Here is an 11,162-nt window from a genome sequence, read left to right as displayed (position 1 = left end):
GGGGCGGGGCCGGGCCTCGGGGGTGTGGGAGTGGGCCGGGCGGGAAGTGATGGGGTTTCCGGCTCCGAGAGCTGATGTGGCGGGTTCGTGGTGAGCAGGGATCGGCGATCCACGGTGACGACGATAAGACAGGCGCCGCCCCTCATCCAGCGGGCTGCCCGGCGCGGGGCTCCGCAAGTCCCGACCTTGACCGCTCGTAGCCGCCCTGCTCAGAGGAGGGGCCAAGGGAGGCCACACAGCAGAGGGCGAGCGCTGGGAGAGCCCAAGTGCCCAGCCACAGGCCACAGCCGGACTTGAGCTGCGTGGGGGGGGGGGGGGGGGGGACGGGGGGGGGGGGGGGGGGGGGGGGACCCGCTGCGCATCTGTGCCCCACCTGCTGCCTGGCCGAGGGAGGGCAGGGGTGCCCCAGACCGACCTGAGTGGCGCCAGGCCTGGCTGGCTGGGGAGGAGAAGCCCCTTGTCCTTTCGTTACTACAGGGCTGCGGAGCCCCTGAGCCTGCGCTGGCCTTGCCCAGGAGGGCATATAGGGCGGGACAGGCTGCAGCGCTTGGCCTCACCGCTACTCTCCTCTGCAGGAACACAGCCCACTGACAAGCAGCCAAGCTGTGGCGTGGCTGTGGAGACTGGCCCAGAGCTGATCGGCCCCTCGGGCTGCGGGCAGGCCCCTCTTAGAGGCGCTGCAACAGCCTGGCTGGTTCCCGTAGTCCCTCCTGCTACTGGAGCCCCCTCGTCCTTTTGGAGCCAAGCCCCCGCCCTGCCCCTGTTTCCTGGAGACAGAGGCTGCCTGAAGCTTCAGTGGGCAGCCCAGGGTAGACCCTTCAGCAGGAGAGGGGGGCAGGGGGAAGACCCGGAGGCCTTCACAAATTTCTGACCAACTGCGTCTACCAGTCTGCAACGCTCAGCTCCTTCCTGGTCCCAAAGACGGCCTGGCCCGTGGGTTTGCGCAGACAGGCTCTGTGTCCACCGGCACCCAGCTGGCTTTGATGGAGGTTTCCTTCCCCCACTGGCCGGTCCTACCCACCAGTGGGTCCTGCTCAGGACTGCTCCTTCCAGGCAGCTCTGCTGCTCAGCCTCACGCCCGGGCAGGGCAAGGCCCGAAACGATGTGACCAAGTGTGTGTTGTTCTGGGCAGGTGGGACGTAGGTCCACCCGGATTCAGCCTCAGTTTTCAACCCCAGGCGCTGCACCGGGTCCTCACGAAGAGGACTTGGGGTTGGAGTCAGATTGCACAACGGCCAGCAGGTGGCGCCATTGGCCCATCTGCTCCACCAGGTCAGTGGTAGAATTTTAGGGGATTAGGGAGTGAGTTTCACCCCAAAGAGTGAATATGGATCAGAATTCAAAGAGGTAGCAGACTGACTCTGATCTCCTCTGGCAGGAAGGTAGAGAGCCGTGTGGACCTGCGCCGGGCTTGAGGTGGCCGGCTGGAGTCCAGCCCTGGTGTGGGGCCGCCGTCCTCAGGCTGGGCCTGCGGTGGGGGTTGCTCCATTTTGAAACTGCGTGTGCTGCTTCCTGAGCCATTGGCACGCTGACCAGGGACACTGCCGGGCTGGTCTCTGACCCTACCAGCTGTGACCGCAACAGGCCCTTGGTCCCTTACAGAGAGCTCTCACATACGTTCTGCCTTAACCCCCAGACCTCTGTCTCTGCTCTGTGAAATGGGAACGCTGATAGAATCAGCTGGTGTTTATTAGCAGCCTGGGTCACAGGCCACCCTTGGAGCAGGAGTGTGACTCTCAGCCCGCAGTGTCCCATGTCTCTCCTCCGGGAGGCCTGCTCTGGCCCCTCACTGAGCCCTGCTGCATACCTCACCCCCGGGTCCCTGCCTCGTCTCCCACCTCCACCTAGCACCACCCAGCGGCCTAGTGGGCCAGCCAGTGGTCAGCTGGACAGCTTGTGTGTGTCCCTCTGCTTCACCGGGGAGGCCGGCTTCACCTGGCATAGCCTTCCTGCTCCGGTGGCCTGGCACACATAGGTGCTCAGGAAAACAGTGCCGGGGGGAGAGAAGGAGAAACCATGTGGGTCAGCTTGTTGCCCCCGTTCTCACTAAGGTGGTCTCAGCATGTGACTCCCTCCTCCAGTCCCCAGGGCTCAGGGTCCCCCCGTGAGGTGCCCGGTGGGGTGCACCCCTGTCCTGGGACTGGGAGTGGGGGTTCCCAGGCAGAGGTGTCAACCCAGGGGGCAGGAGGTTGGGGGACACAGGACGCTGGAGAAGGCTGTGTGTGTGTGTCCAGACGCCACACGCCTGGGTGCTGGGCCTGGGTCCCTGACTGGGCAGGCGCCCTGGGGGGCAGAGCCGAGGAGGGCACTGCGGCCTTTTGAGGGGAGCATCTTCTGGAACCCGGAGAACAGGTTCCTCCACCCCGTGGCTTCCCAGAGGGCTTGGCAGCCCAGGAATGAACCTCACTCCACCGGCTGGCATGGGTGTGCAGTGGCCATGGGGTGGGCAGGGGTGGGGGCAGCCTGCGAGGGGAGGGGAGGGCAGTACCTCCAGAAAGAGCCAGGGCTGTGCAACGCTGGGACTCCCGCCAGGCCCCTGTGCAGAGGCCTCCTGAGCCGAGGGGTGGTCCCATACAGTGCCCAGTCGGGGGGCTTGGGCTTGTCTGGGAGGTGATGTCAGTGATTCCGGGGCGCGGGTGGGTGGCTGGGGACCAGTGTGTCCTTGTGGTGGTCAGGGATAAGATTTTCTTGGCAGAACTGTGTGTCTGGCGGGAGCAGAGCCAACCTGGTGCTCTGGGGCTCGGGGCCAAAGTCAGGGTTCACAGGAGCCAGGACAGGAATCCGAACTTGGGGGCTGAGGAAGGAATGTGGCAGAGCTCAGAGAGGCTGTCCTTTGGTTAAAGCCGGCACCAGGTGAATCCCAGCTCTGTCTGGTCCCACATCTGTACCCTAATGGTTTTGCCTGTTGCTGGGTGGGGATGGGGTCTCCACGTCGGTGCGGCCATCATCCTGGGCTGAGCTGGTTGGTATAAGACACTGAGGGCCCAAGGAAGAGAGAATTCAGGAGGGCTTCCTGGACAAGGAGGCTTTGCACTGGCAGAAGGAGAGGGAGGACTCTATCCAGACCAGAGATGACGGGTCATCCTCTCGGCCTCCTGTGGGGCTGGAGGGAGAAAGAAAGTGTGTGTGGGGGGGAAGGCCAGGCCCCTGCAGGGTGGGGTGCCCAGAAGAGTGAGGACCCATGGACCATGGAGAGCCTGACAGGGAAGCCTCAGGGAGGCCACGGGCCGGGCAGGGTGTTGGGAGTGGCACCGGTCGCCCATGCACTCCCCTCACTCCAGCCAGGGGCGTGGCCTCCACCCGGGGTGCTGGGAGGTCAGGCCCTGTCCTGGGGCCATGTCCTGGGTGGGGCTGTGGGCAGGTGGCCACTTTCGAGGGACTGAGTGCTGGAGGCTCCTCGGAGACACTCTCCCGGGGTGCCCCTGTCCTCTGTCCTCATAGCAGCCTCTTCATCGTGGGGGCGGGGGGCGGGGCTGCCACGTCTGCACAGTGGTGCGACCCCCGGCGGGTCCCCACCTTTCCTGGGCCTCGGTTTCCTCTTCTGCCCGGGGAGGCAGTAGAGGTGCTCACCTCCCAGGGCTCTGGGAGCTGCAGGGCGCGTGTGCACGGTGCTGGCCGGCCTGGGCCCTGGGGGGCTGAGTGGCTTGGGGTCACTCGGGGGGCAGCAGGGGGTAAAAGCCTCCATCGGCAGAGCAGGGGTTTGTCTGTGGACTCGGTGTCGGTGCCGGTGCTGGGGGGGGTCAGTCTGGGGGCGCTCCGGACCGGCTCCCTGCTCTGTCCCCTGCGCAGGTGCTGGCCTGCAGCAGGGGCTCCCCCCTGCGGTAGGGGAGGGACTGCATGGCCGGGTGCCTGCAGGGGACCCAGGGCCGCGGCCCATCCTGCCCGTGTCTCTTCCAGGTCAGGGCTCTGGGAGCACTGCGCTCAGCATCAGTGCTGCATCGGTTGGTTTCTGAACGTGGGGTTTGCCATCTCCAAACTACAGACGTCAGCAGCGGCCAAGGGCAACAGCTCCTCCCCGCTCCCCTGGCCCAGCTCGGGGTGCACTCCGGTGAGCCAGAAAGAGGCGGATGGGGCATCTTAGCTTCAGAGTTGAAGAACCGAGGCTATGGAAAGCCTATGGCCTTCCCGGTCTCAGAGGTGAGAGTCTGGAAGCGACAGGGCCTGTGGGGCCTCGTGCGCATGCGGGACAGATGCTCCTGCCCAGTGGAGATGCCCGAGTGCAGCCCAGGGGTGGCCTGAGTGTGCCTGGGGTTCTCCTGTGAGTAGAGAGGCCAGTGGGCAGGGGCTGAGGTCTCTAGCAAAAGGCTCTTGGTACACCCCCCCCCCCCCCCCCCCCCTTGTGGTGGCCCGATTATTGGCTATAAACTGACAAACAGGTGTGACCTACCACACGTGTCACCAAAGGCCAGGGCCGAGGGGGGACCAGCTGGATTTGGTGGCTCTGGGCGTGTGGTGGGGCTGAACACCCTTACAGGTCAGCACCTGGTCCCTGCCTCACCACCCCCTGCAGCAGCGAACCTTCAGAGTCCCCCCAGTGCCTGGAGGACAGAGTTCTAGGTCTGACCTTGGCACTGGAGGCCCCATGGATATTATGGGCACCTTGAAAAGCAGGGACGCAGGAGCACAGGTGCCCTGTTAGGTGAACGCTGCCCCCGCCCGTGAGCATACCTTCAGGTACCGCCTTGTCCAGGACTGTCCCTCCAGTCTGCTCCCCCACTCCACATGCCTTCGCAGGCGTGAGCCCCCTCCATAGTCCTTTATGATCTGGGTAGTGGTCTGCTGCCTGCTTCCTGAAAATGTGAGCCACATAAGTGTGGCACTTCTGACGGGTCACTGCTGTGTCCCTGATTCCATGAGGGGCTTCGGAAGTTCTCCTGAACTGGCAGAGAAGGGAACGAACGAGCTCTCATTTCAGTGCCGAAGGCAGGAAGGGGTGCCCCCAAACAGCCGCTCCTGGGCTAGAGGCTGGCAGGGTCCTTGCAACCTTCCCCGGCCCCTGGGGTGCCATCAGGTGAGGCAGGACTTTAGGAGTCTCTGCTGGGGACGGCAGCCCAGCTGCCCTCTTGTGCCTGCTGGATAGCGCAGCTGTGTCCCCGGGCCCGCCACAGGTGTGTGGGTAGCAGGTGGACACGTGTGCAATCCTCCAGCCTTGCTTAGCCCTGGGCGCCTGCCCAGGACCACCAGGGCAGGGGAGGGGAGCTCATCCATGGGCTTGGGCAGCTGGAGGAGGCATTCAGGGGAGGCCAGGCCAGTGGGCTCCAGACACACCAGCTTTAATAAGGTGGTAGCGTTTTGTCCTTCTTCCCTGAGGCCTTGGATTCTGGGAGGGGGCTGGGGTGGAGGATAGGCCCGCAGACCATGAGAGAGGGTGCAGGCTTCCGGCCCTGTCCCCAGGTTGTGTGTGTGTGTCCAGACGCCACACGCCTGGGTGCTGGGCCTGGGTCCCTGGCTGGGCAGGCGCCCTGGGGGGGAGCCCTGTGGGCAGTGCCGGAAGCCTTGGGCAAGCCCCCAGCGCCTTGACAACAGGGCACCAGAGGGGAGCACAGAGCATGAGGCAGGACAAGGGCGGCCGAGGTGGCCCCCACCTCTGGTGGGGCACTTCCCTGCCTGGAGCCTGTTTCCCCCCCGCCCCGGTGCAAAACGGGGTGAGTAATGTCTGACTGCCTTTTTTTTTTAAATCACAGCTGGTCCTGTGCCCATGGCCTGTCCCGGCCACCCCCTCTCCCGGGCTGGAAGCCCCCCAAGCCCCGTTATTCCCAACTCGGTCTTACCTAGGCCTCCATGTGTCATGGCCCCCGGCTCCCCTGCACCCCCACGTCCAGTTAGAGGACACCCCCACCCTGGGCCTGACACCCCGTGTGGTGCTGGCGTGCTTACTGTCCAAGGCCCCCCGTGTCTGCTCCCCATCCCTCAGTGGTGGCTCCAAACACCAGTCCTCTCTCCCCAGCCCCGCCGTGCACCCACCCTGGAGCATAACACCTCTCAAGAGCATAACACCTCTCAAGAGGACAAGCTTCCTATACCCAGCTTCCTCTCCTCCCCGCCCCCACCCAGAACTGCTCTTTTAGGGGTCACGGCACCCCCCTGCCCAGGCCTCCCAGGCCTGTGGTCCTCAGCGGCCCTCCTCCCCCCGGGACCCGTGGGACCCCCTTGGTCTCCCTTGCAGTCGGCTCCGGCTGCCCGCTTCCACGGCCACCCCAGGTCGTGGCTGGTCCTGGGTGTGCTGTTGGTGGGCCTGTGTGGCGCAGCCACGGTGGACGTTCACGGGGAGACTTCTGATTTGTGCCCCCCCAGCGGTGGGATGTGGGAAGCCACGGCCTGCCTCCCCGGGGGGTGTGAGGAGAGTGACGGAGCAGGGACAGGTGCCCCCCAGCTGTGGAGGTGCCTGTCAGCTGAGAAGTGAGCTCCTTCAGGCTGATCCTTGGAGGACGCCGGGGGCTTCCATCCCAGTTCAGTCCACACTGGGACCTGGGGCTCCACAGCCGCCCTGGGTCCATGGATCAGGGGGCCCTTCCTGCTGCAGAGCCTCCTCACACCCTGTCCCCCTTCTACCTGAAGTGTCCCCTCCTGCAGAGGGTCCTTCTCACAGCCGAAGCCTGGGTGTGGCCGGCCCCTGGGCCCCTCTGAGCCCCTTTGTGGCAGCTTGGCTGGTGGGTACGGGGCTGCCTCAGGGTCTCTGGTCATTGGTCAGGAGCCCAGTGCATGCTGGTTAAGGACACAGGGACATGGGGGACCTGCCCTGCGCCTCCTCCTCCCTCCTCCTGCCCCAAGCCTCGACTTACCTCTCGCTGTCAGCAGACTCCGGCCTCCACCCCAAAGACTCAGCATCTCATCTGGGCTGCGGGGAGCTGTTGGATGGAGACATTCGAGGCAGAGTCTCTGCTGTCCCTCATGGGGACCCTGCGCTGTAGGATTCCATTTTTACCCCGCGTGCTGTGGGGTAGAGAACCCCCTACGTCCCCACCCGGAGCTGGTGTTGGGCCCCAAGTGGCACTCTGGAGTGGAGAAGATGGGGTTCAGGCAGGGGCAGGGGGCTCCGGTCTGCTGGTGGGGTGTGGGGGCTTCCCAGGCCCGTCTCCTTTGTGGGGTGGAAACTCAGTTATTTGGGCCCTCCCTCCGTGGGTTGTGCCCCCCGCTACAAGCACGGGGAAGTGTCCCCAGGTGCGGGCGTCCCAGGGCGTGAAGACTGGAAGGGGCCTGTGCCTGCCTGCCAGGGTGGGCTTCTCCGGACCCCGGGGCGGGTGGACACCGGCACCCGCTGCCTCCTGCGGGGGAGGGGGCGCTCAGCACGCCGCTTGACGGGCGAGGAAACCAAGGTTCAGAGAGAAGCTTCCAGGCTGTGGTTTCGACCTGCGTTCTGACTGTGAGAGCCCCCACTTCCTCAGGAGTCCTCAAGCCCAGAGAGCCGCAGGGGCTACTCTTGCAAAGGATGGTGTTCAGGGTACATCTTTTGTTGGTATTTCTCAGTATGGATAGTGTTTTTTTGCTGCAATTTTATTTTATTTTATTTTATTTTATTTTATTTTTTTAAAGATTTTATTTATTTATTTGAGAGGGAGAGAATGAGAGATAGCATGAGAGGGAAGAGGGTCAGAGGGAGAAGCAGACTCCCTGCTGAGCAGGGAGCCCGATGTGGGACTCGATCCCGGGACTCCAGGATCATGACCTGAGCTGAAGGCAGTCGCTTAACCAACTGAGCCACCCAGGCACCCTTGCTGCAATTTTAAAAACTCAGTATTAGCAGAGTACAAGGTGGTCTCCGGACCCGTTTCCAACCTGAGCAATTTCTGGGGACCCCGAAGTGTTTTGTGCAGCGGTGACTGAGCCACGTGCACGGGCTTGCGAGCCGGCTGTGAGGTGTCCAGGAATTCTGAGAGCTGGTTGTGACACACGGCCGTTATTAAAATCAAATTAAACTAATTAAATTATGTAAAACATGTAAATTATTAAAAAAAGCAAGGTAATGAACAGTCACGCTTCGCGCCTCCTGATTAGTCACATCTTGCTGTTATCTGCGCCCTTATCTTGATGCAGCCGAGTCCGTGCCATCTGCCCGGTGGACGTCCCTGGGGGAGGGGATGTGACCGCGTTTCCGCACAGCTGGAAATTGGCTGCCACGGGCATATTTTCATAGAAATTGGCAAATGGCACCCATCAAGACTTCTAACCCCGAGGAGCTGGTTGGTAAATCTTGACCAGTACATTCCTGTTATTACTATTATCTGATATTTACTACACTAGATATGGAAACTAGATACCACCTAAAAAAATTCTGTTGATGCAGTTTTCCTGAATAATAATCAACTGATTACACGTTAATACAAAGAATGTTTTTCGGTTTTTGTTGAGGTGGAGTGGAGTGCGGTGTTGTGTTGGTTTCAGGTGCACAAGGCGGTGACTCGGCAGAGTCCTGTGCGTCCGTCACGCTGCGCTCAGCATGATGACCTTGTTCCATCTTGCTGACTGCATTCCCCACACTGTCCTCTCCACCCCCCACCTGCCTCCCCTCAGGAAACCACCAGTGTGTTCTCTGTATTTAAGAGTCTGTTTGTGTCTTTGTTCGTTTGCTTTGTTGTTTAGGTTCCACATATGTATGAAATCATGTGCCATTTGTCTTTTGTGACTGACTTATTTCGCTTAGCGTAATACCCTCTAGTTCCGTCCACGTCGTTGCAAATGGCAAGATCTCATTCTTGTTGACGGCTGAGTAATATTCCACTGCGTACAGACCACGTCTTTATCTGTCGAGGGATACCTGGGTTGCTTCCACATCTTGGTTACTGTAAATAATGCTGCAGTAAACATAACGGGTGCTTACATCTTTTCAAATTAGTGTTTTTGTACCTTTGGGTAAATACTTAGAAGTGGAGTCCCTGGCTCATATGGTATTTCTATTCATAACTTTTGAGGGACTTCTATGCTATTTTCCACAGTGGCTGCACCCATTTACATTCATATAAATAACATTTTATGAAAAATAACATTTTTCCCCCCAAAACGAAATCCATTGAGAAGGGTGGTATTGCTTTCCACTGTTGCAGGTGTCCAAGGTGCCGGGCAGGAGGAAGGGGCCGGACTCTGGATCAGCTGCTGCACCCTGGCCACTACACCTGCCGTTGCGGGGGGGGGGGGGCGAATGTGAAGGAGCTCCCCCCGCCCCCCGCATAGAACACGCGGTCCTCGCCACTGCCACAGCCAAGCCCTGGGGCGGCAGGGGTTGTGGGCGAGAGTGGAGCCGGGGCGGCGGCCACGTGGGGTTCTGCCTCCTCGGCCCCGACGGTCCGTGTTTCCCTGTGTGTGGCTCTCTCTCCCCGGCACGGTTCTGGAAACCCCCCGGCCGGGGGCTGGGGCAGAGGTCCCACGCGCTGACGCATCGGATTCTCTCATCGCCACGCTGTCGTGAGGAAAACCCTTCAAACACTTGGAAGCCGTCAAGCCTGCGGTGCTGTGGCTACGTGTTCTCCAAGATGCTCATTTCTACTTCAGCTTGAACGTCAGCATTGGCAACAGAACCTATCGCTTGGCTTTTTCGGTGGCGGGCTTGCTTGTTGGGTTCTGAGAGAACGGCTGCCAGATGTTGGGTGCGCCCAAGCCGCCCTTCCCAGCCAACGCCGCTCCGCGTGCCCCGCGGCCCCCGAGCGCCTCCTCCCGGAGCACACAGGATGCTGGGAAGAGCTGAGGTTTGATACAGTTCATCTTTCACCAGTTCCCAGGGCAGCGGCCTTCTCCGTAAATCTGAGCACGTGGTGACAGAGGTGGCCGAAGGGGTGACCCAGTGCCCTCGGAGCCGCGGCCTGGTCCACGCGCACCATTATCTGCCATTGTGCTAAAGTCGACACAGGGACGAGGAGGATGATTGTGCAAATGGAGCAGACTGTGTGCCCCGTTCTGGGGGTTCTGCGGACCCCCGGGGTTCCCTGCGGGCCACTCTTTGGGAAGCAGTGCCCCACTCTGGTCTCTGCTTCCTTGGCTCAAGTCTGTGCTCTCCGGATGCTTCTTGTTCCTGCGGTTCTCACGCGGTGTGTTGTTCCTCTTGTGGGTCCCCCTCCGGACGGGGCTGCTGCAAGCATCTTCCCGTGCCCCTGGGGGCCTGGGAGGTGTTCCCTCTGGAGCAGAGCGGCTGGGTCCCAAGCTGTACACATGTGTCCCGCCCGTTCCCCCCACCCCCACCCCCGGGGGTCGTTCCCAGCCAACAGATGCCAGGGGAGAGGCAGACTTGCTGATGCCTGATGGTAGGGGTGGGGTGGGGCTCTATGCCCTGATTAAACAGACTGGCCCTGGGGGCAGGGGTCGAGTGGGCCTCTCTGCCCTGGCCCCACCGCCTCACCCAACCTGGCACTGAACAGTGTCATCCATCATCCATGAGTGGTCACCTGTGGCTAGTTCCCAGGACTTGATGTTGGCATCTGGGTGGATGTCTGAGCAGAGGCTGAACACCTGAGACAGGAGGTGCCCCCTCCCCACCTGGGGCCCTGCAAGGAGAAGCAGGCTCCGCTGGGGCAGCCCCTCCTACCCACAGCCCCCACCCTACAAGGCTGCTGACTCTGCTGCGGGCCCCCTAGACTGTAGGGGGCCCAGCGTGGCTGGAAGTGAGGGGCACCACGAGGGGCCCTGGCATGGCTCGAGGGGCAGGGGTTGGTGGCGAGGGGCTCAGCTCACACGGCAAGGTGCATCGGGGCTCATGCCAACAGCTGACCTCATGGTCCTTAACGGCCGTGCCCTGGCTTGCGGTGTGGCGCTGTTGCCTAATTAGGTTCTACTGTGCCAGCCCCGCCGAGCCCCACGCCCGGCCTGCGCTTACAGACGTGTCCAGGCACGGATCCTGGGCTGCTATTGTGGCAGGAAGCCGCAGTGCCTGCCCGGGAACCCGGCAGTAGCTTGGCTGGGACGGTGGCAGGAGCTTGTCCTGGCCTCGTGGGCTGCGTGGCCGAGGGGCTGCAGCAATCCGGCTGCCTCGGGCGAACCTGGGCCGGGAGACCCCACACCTGCTGGTGAGCCTGGAGCCGGGGTGTCCGGAGGGCTGACCGGAAGCAGAGGGTGGGCCTGTGAAAGGCTGCAGTGGGCAGAGCCGGGCTGGGGCTGGAAGGGACCCGTGAGTGCTGCGTGCCCTGGCCTTTGGGCCGCCTGGTCTCTCCCCATGCTCTTCTGAGGCACGGGACCCC

This window comes from Callorhinus ursinus, unplaced genomic scaffold, assembly GCF_003265705.2.
Source record: "Callorhinus ursinus isolate GAN/ISIS: 27379988/994484 unplaced genomic scaffold, GSC_fseal_2.0 scaffold18, whole genome shotgun sequence".
In the NCBI taxonomy this organism is placed as follows: domain Eukaryota; kingdom Metazoa; phylum Chordata; class Mammalia; order Carnivora; family Otariidae; genus Callorhinus; species Callorhinus ursinus.
The sequence above is the reverse complement of the archived record's forward strand: the minus strand, read 5'-3'. Positions refer to the sequence as shown.